Source organism: Bidens hawaiensis, unplaced genomic scaffold (assembly GCF_021521415.1).
Source record: "Bidens hawaiensis isolate Kalapana, Puna unplaced genomic scaffold, B.hawaiensis_p1.1 tig00059088_1, whole genome shotgun sequence".
NCBI classification, from domain to species: Eukaryota; Viridiplantae; Streptophyta; class Magnoliopsida; order Asterales; family Asteraceae; genus Bidens; species Bidens hawaiensis.
This window is the reverse complement of record NW_027506428.1, coordinates 46,968-54,435: the sequence shown is the minus strand read 5'-3', so window position 1 is coordinate 54,435 and position 7,468 is coordinate 46,968. Positions and strand designations below refer to the sequence as shown.

Here is a 7,468-nt window from a genome sequence, read left to right as displayed (position 1 = left end):
GTTTGGCATTTCGTATGATGTTGAACACTAGAAAAATGAGGATATGCATGATCAAATGCTTCCGTGCTACGCGAAGCACGTGGGTAAACACAAGCTATATATTAAAGGAAACATAAGTTGCTACGATGATTTGGGGATGCCCAATCAGTGTCTGTCATGTGGCAGCCACCAAGTTTCCTTTTTATTTTTTTTAATATTTCAAAATCTTTTTTAGTATTTAATACTTGAAAGCAACAAAAGTAACAACAATGGAGGTTGTTGTGGTGGTAGTGTGGTATTTTATTGAATTATAGGTCTTGAGTTCAATTCTGCTTATGGCAGGTTTTTTCCGTAGGTTTTTTTTTGTTTTGATTTAATTTTTTTATTATTTTTTTTAAATAGAAATAGATTTTTGTATTTATAGATTTCTTACTAAATCAAGTAATGGAAAAGTAAGATGATGTGGTGGTAAAGTTATTATAACGTACTATGTTTATGTGTGTTTGAATCATGTGACTAGCGCAATTGTTGCAAGGTGGGTGATAGACGATAAGCGTTGGTGTTAAACGTACACCACATTGCCTAGCTAAACGTAGCACCATAAATGGAAGGAACTTTTATAACAATTAACAAATCGCACCCAATGTCTAGCTAAACAGAGAAACAACTACAACAAAGTTACGTCGACGCAAACGCCTAGCTAAACTGAGAAACAGCTACAACGAAGGTACACCGACGTAACCGTCTAACGAATGTACACCGTCGCAACGCGCCGGGATAACACCTAGTTTATATTATATGGCGGTGGTTACTTTTTTTATGGCGTATTAATATTTTTATTATTAGAGGTACGTTAGAATGCATGGGTTGAGTTATAATAAGAAGATTAGCTTTTGTATGAAGGATATGAAATAATCTTGTCAATTTATTTTAGACTTGAATTGTTGAGATTAGACTAGAGTGAAAATCAAGTGTAAAACAGGGGTAAGGGCGATAACACATTTGTTGACTTTCTCTCTCCACATGCAAGACACATGTCAAATTCCCCAATCATTTTAAAATGTCCATAACTTTTTTATACGACATTTTCTTTTCAAAACAATTTCACCTTAATAACGAGTGTTTTTTATCTTTTATACGAGCACCATATTGTTATATAAAAATTAAAAAAATCGTGGGTTTTTTACAAATTGTGTTCTACCAAAATTGTGTTATATAATTGTGTTTTATTTTTTCATAGTGTTTTTTGCATTGTGTTTTTTTACATTGTTTTATTTAATTGTGTTTTTCATTGTGTTTTTATTTTCATAGTGTTTTTTCATTGTGTTTTTCATAGTGTTTTTCATTTTGTTTTTCCGATGGCCATTTTCGGTTGATCATTTCCGGTAATTGTTTTTCGGCGAATTTCGGTAAATTTTTCGGCGGTTTTTCCGGTGAAATTTTCCGGGAATTGTTTACCGGTGACTTTCCGAAGAATTTTCCGGCAAAATTTTTTGGCGAAATTTACGAAGACTTTTCCGGCGCGGTGGTGGCGGTGGGTGGTGGTGGTTGTAGGAGATGAGTAAAAATTTAAGTGGGTTTTTAAGATTAATTAAATGAGTTTTTAAAATTAAATTAATTGGTTTTTTAATATTAAGGTAGTATATTAAAATACACTCCTTTTTAGCCTTTTTAGAAAAATAATACTTTGAACCCTTCTCTACCATGCATATATGTAAAACAAGTAACAATATGTTATGTAAAACAAGTAACAATATGTTGGGAGTTAAAAGTAGTTTTAAAACATACCTAAATTTTTATGAAAGTTGTATTGGTAAATTAATTATAAACTATTTTTTAAATGGTTTAAACTTAAAGTTGTGAACTAAACTTTGTAAAAATCTATAAACATTGTTAAAACACCAAGATGTATTGGTAAATTAATTATAAACTATTTTTTAAATGGTTTAAACTTAAAGTTGTGAACTAAACTTTGTAAAAATCTATAAACATTGTTAAAACACCAAGAGTCGTCTTACATTCGGAAATAAATTATCTTATATTTGAAGATGGAAAAATACCGTGTTTGGTTCCTAAACAACTTTGAATGACGAAATTATATCTGAGGTGTTGGACTAAGTTTATGGGTTTTTAAAAGAGCATATACGACTTTTTGTAGCCTTAGTTAGCATGTTCCTTTGCTTCTTTATTTGTTGATATTTTATTTTTATCAACTTTATACCCTATGGATATATTACTATTATCATTTTATTACTATTGTTTGATATTTGTTTTGAGGCTAGTAGCCATATCTTATATCACATGACTTGCTATATCTTATGTCACATGGGATACATGTAGTGTGTGTCCTCGTCTTACCTTTTCTAGACCCTTACAACAGCATTATGATAAGTGAGAATTTACCGGATATATTTGTTTGTTTACATGACTTTCATAAAATACATCAAAATCAACTTAAATAATATTTGACTTTAAAACAAAATAAGAAGAATGATGATTAATGATAACACTATATTTAAGATGAGGGCATCATCATCTTTTTTTTTATTATTATTTAATACATACTTAATAGGTAATGAGGGCCATCATTGCTTCCATACCAAAACACTAATGGTCAAGGTCATGAATGAGTTCATTCCACACAATTATATCCCATAGTTTGTAATGTATGTAATGGAGAGTTTTATGCAAGATTGCAAGCAATACAAATAATTTATTTTCATTTTGTGCAACCTCACTTACTATTAGTGATTTAGACGAGTGTAAATGAATCATATCACTCGTATATTATACGAGATCAACTTGCTAAAAAATTAATCTAAAAAGTTAATCGCGTCTAGCTTAACGATAACACCATATTAAGATATTAGCATCCTCAAATCAAAACTGGTGGCATTTCACAAAAGAAATCAAGCTTCATGCATTGAGCTTGCCACACATATTTAAATAAGGTAAACAAATAAAAAAATAATAAATAAAAACCGAGTCAAGTCTTGTTGAAACTCAAAACTATGAAAGTGATCTGGGAACCAAACTCGAGTTTTAACGTAGAGTATGAAAAGAACTTAGTTGGACTCTTTGAATCCATTAATATACACTTTTAATTTAGCATTCCACGTTGCATATAGAATACATCGTATAAGTTCAAAATATAAGATAATATAATATATTCTAATGTTGAAATAACTTGTAAAATAAAACATTAAAAAGCTGTCAAAGGTAGGTTCCCACCATTGTTGTCGCACATGGTCACAAGGTCCAACAATGTTGCATACAACACATCCAAAGACAAATGACCTAGATATCTCTTTGTTTCACCATCCAAATCCTCTTTTTGAAGCTTGTATTCCTCGTTCTCAGCGACCAACCACCACGATATGCCGTCTTCCGGGTCCACCTGTGCCACCAGACCTACCACTTCACCTTGATCCAACTCAAAACATAAACTTAAGAAATCCCGGCTCGCTTTCATTCCCACGATCAATGCTTCTTCATGCAACCAACGGATTAACTGACTCGTAACCTGTTTTCAAAATCACAAATTAATCTTGTTTTCCTTGACACGCTCGTTTCATAACTAATAATAATAATAATACGTCTGCACGTCTTTCATATCAACAATAGGTATAAATGCATTTAAATATGATGATTTGTTCTAAAGCTAACACCCTAGATATAGATATATATATACATAAAGAGAGAACATTCATTTTAGAACGGATAATATGTTAAAAACAGCAAGAACCGCACAAGACAGTTAGAGTAACATGTTTTTGTGTGTGTATGCAATTTACAAAACATACCTGCTGGAGAAGCATGACATGAAGATCGGCTAGATTGCATTCAAATTGGTTAATCGAATAACTGTTTTCAGATTTTCCTTTAAAAAGACCAACCACATTTGGAGCACCTTCCCCTTCTATGGTTATGCAATCATCATTTACCACAACTTTGGTTAAAAAGGATGTCACGTAAGATGAGGTATGCAAGATCGACTGAGGAACATCAACCACCAGAGTCCACGTAGACGTACGAGAGTGCCATGTAGGATGAGACATCAAACCAACATACGATACACTCCTTGCCTACATTATGGACCATATTATATAGCAACAAAATAAAATAACCCAACAAATGTTAATAATAATAATAACAATAAAAATAATAATAATAATAATAATAATAATAATAATAATAAATTAAGGCTATTACCAGATCTTCTAGTTTTGTTAGAACTTTGGACGAAAATATTCTGTGAGCCAACGACATGCAAAAATGGCCGAGAAGGTTTGGCCTGTCTTTTGGCGGTTGACCCAACAAACTTCGGTTCTTAGCTCGAACAAACACGTGCTCATGAAATAACTGTTTCAGAAGAATTTCCGAACAAATTCGGTTAGGAAGATATGAGTGTTTCTGCTTTTCGTAACCTTCAATCATCGGCATGACTACATCATCTTCATTAGATGATGATGTCACAAGTGTAATAAAAACAGATGCTTCTTGATCTATGTTTAACTGTAAATGGTTTTTCCCGAATACCCGTCACATTCATACCTAATGATGGGGCAAATGCCTCTTGATTTATCAAATTAAAAACCTGCAAATAACCCATATATAAAAACTAAGTATCCATCTTTTCTGCTTTAATATATTAACTTCAAGAATTAACTACACGGATGGTCCATGCAGTATACTTCATATTGCAAGCATGGTCATTAACTTTGAGAAATTACATCTACAGTCCCAAATAGTTTAAAAATGTAACAAGGATGGGCGTTAGTTTCTCCAAATAAGCATGTGAAATGACTAAAATGTCCTTACTACTCAAAGATAGAAATTAAAAAGAAACACTAAAACTGAAAAGGCTAACACACATCCATTTAAAGGGCCATCTGTGTCACACTTTCAAACTATTCAGGACCATATATGTAATTTCTCAAAGTTAAAGACCAAACTAGCAATATGGACACCATCTATCTATATAACTAGCTCTAATTTTAATATAACACCTGCTCATCAAAAACGGCTCGATGAACTTCACAAAGGTCAGAATGCATTTGTTTTACACTGCTATCGTCACTTTCATCTACTTTATCAGAATCTTCTGAAACTCTTGTATTTGATCTTCCCTATAATATTATTGGAATTTCCATTAACGAACCCGAATCGAAGAGTGTGACATGGTTTTGAAGATAAATTCAACGCAAGCATTCCAGCATTATCATGTTCAACACGAACCGTTGATAGTGAAGTTGGCCGAAACACAGATTTTGGATCATATAATGTATAATCAAATAAATCAATGTAAAACCCTTCATTCCCAGCAGAAGTTGCAGCCATTCGGTGCCTTTTAATTTTCCAATTCTGTTGCAGTCTGTTAAACTAGTTAGGATATTAAAAAAACAGAATAATAACAATAATAATAATAATAATAATTGTTATTATTGTTATTATTATTAGTAGTAATTATAACTGACCTAATTAAAGCTCCATAGAATCGATCCTCTCTGGCAACTTGCTTCTCTAATGATTTGGCAGATTGATTAAAATATTTGCCAAGGTGCTGAAATACAGAAATAGACAATTTTTCCAATATATAATGTTATAAAGATCTTGGTAAATGAGGGTAGTTTGACGCATAATCGGGTGTAAACGAGTCAACCCACTCGTGAGCCACTGGAGATCAGCCTGCTAAAAGCTCTAATCAAGCAGAGCTTAATTAAGGTCAAGCCTAAAAATAAGCTTGATTAATAAACAAGCATGGGCCGAGTTTCATCTATCAAGCTCTAGCCGGCTCACGAGCCTATCATTTATATAATAATTTTTAATGTATTAAATATATATTTATATTAATTAATTTTTTATATAAAATTATGATGAAAATTAACTTACACTATATATTTATTTTAATCAATATAAGTGTAAATAAACTAAATAATGAACCATAAACGAGCCAAGCTTAGCTTCACATATCAAGCTTGAGTTGGCTTGGAAGCCTAAACTAGCCAATACTACCTACATAAATTTCATTTAATATGTTAAGTATATAGTTTTATAGTAATTATTATATATTAAAATAATTATAAATGACTATGAACTAACTGATAAATAAAAATCGACCCAAGCTCGAGCTCTCGTAAGTTAAACGAGCCAAGCTCAAACGAAATCGAGCCCAAAAATAAGTGTGTTTAATAAGCCTGAGTCTGAGCTTCACTTATTGAGCTTGAGCTATACGTAACTTTTTAAGCTGTTTGAAAAAATATATATTTTTTATACTAATTATTAGTATACATAAAATTATAATAAAAAAGAACTAAAAACATATATTCTGTTATATATAAAAATTATAAACAAAATACATATAAAAATAATTACAAACTAGAAAACAAATAATACATGAGCCTAGTGGAGCTCAGCCAGGCTCTACACCCTTATTATAATTCATAAGGGTGTTTTGGTCGTTTTACCCGAAAGCATTGTAGTTTTGTAGCGGTAGATACTGCAAGGTCAGACAAGAGTTCATTAGGCAACTGTTTTGGTCTGGTCATGCCTGCCACCGGGACAGCATCATTAGCTTCAACCTACAAACAAAACTTATAGAATGTTAACACATTCTTTCTACACATATCATAAGTCAAAATTAACAATTTGACTTACGGTGTTAATAAGATCAATTATAACAGAAAGCTCCTGATGAGCCAACTGTAAATTCTCAATCATGTTCTGCCATGGCCATGGTTGTGATGAAGAAGAAGCAGTTGTTTCACCTTTTTTCTGCTTTTTGTTTGTATCTTCTCTCTCTACGGCCCATGCAAAGTCTATTCGGCGGATTAAATTCTCTCGGTTATCATCATAACTTAAATCTCTGTAATAAATGATTTAGAAATGGATTGATTAAAAAGCTGTTAAATTGGATGTGATAGTGTTCATACGGAGGGAATCTTTCGGCTCCAATTTCTTCGATTACTTCTAAACGTTTGTCGAGAGAGATACTCAAATCACCATCCATTTCATCAATGTTGCTCACTGAGTAAAAAAAAGTAACACTGTAAACACATGCCCAATTGATTAATAATCTTGCTAAAAAAGGTTGGGTCACTGCAAATTTGAAGTTTAAATGTAAATTAATCTACTCTCCTTTTATACCTAATTAGCTCTAAGTTATCAATCAATCTATTATCAAATGATTATATATCTGTCATCCTATTTAAAGCAAATAACTTATGCAGAGCAATGTTGCAAAAGTCGCTAGGCGGAGGCCGACTGGGGAGTTGGGAGTCATCGGGCATGGTAAATATAAAGAAAACTAATTATTGGATATTATATATATCTAAAAAAAGCATTAAGCACGTCAAAATAAACATAATTCATGTGAAAAATTAGCATAATTCAAAATGATACATGTTTAAAAATAAGCATAGTACTACAGTTCAATAAAATACGTTTCAAAGTAAGCATAATTCATTCTAAAATTTAGATTTCTGGAATG

At 31.9% G+C, this 7,468-nt stretch overlaps 1 pseudogene; it reads right to left on the bottom strand.

Annotated features, from left to right (window-relative positions):
• Positions 1-3,181: 3,181 nt before the first annotated feature.
• On the bottom strand, positions 3,182-7,004 carry LOC143617821 (mediator of RNA polymerase II transcription subunit 17-like; annotated as a pseudogene).
• Between the last annotated feature and the right edge of the window lie 464 nt (positions 7,005-7,468).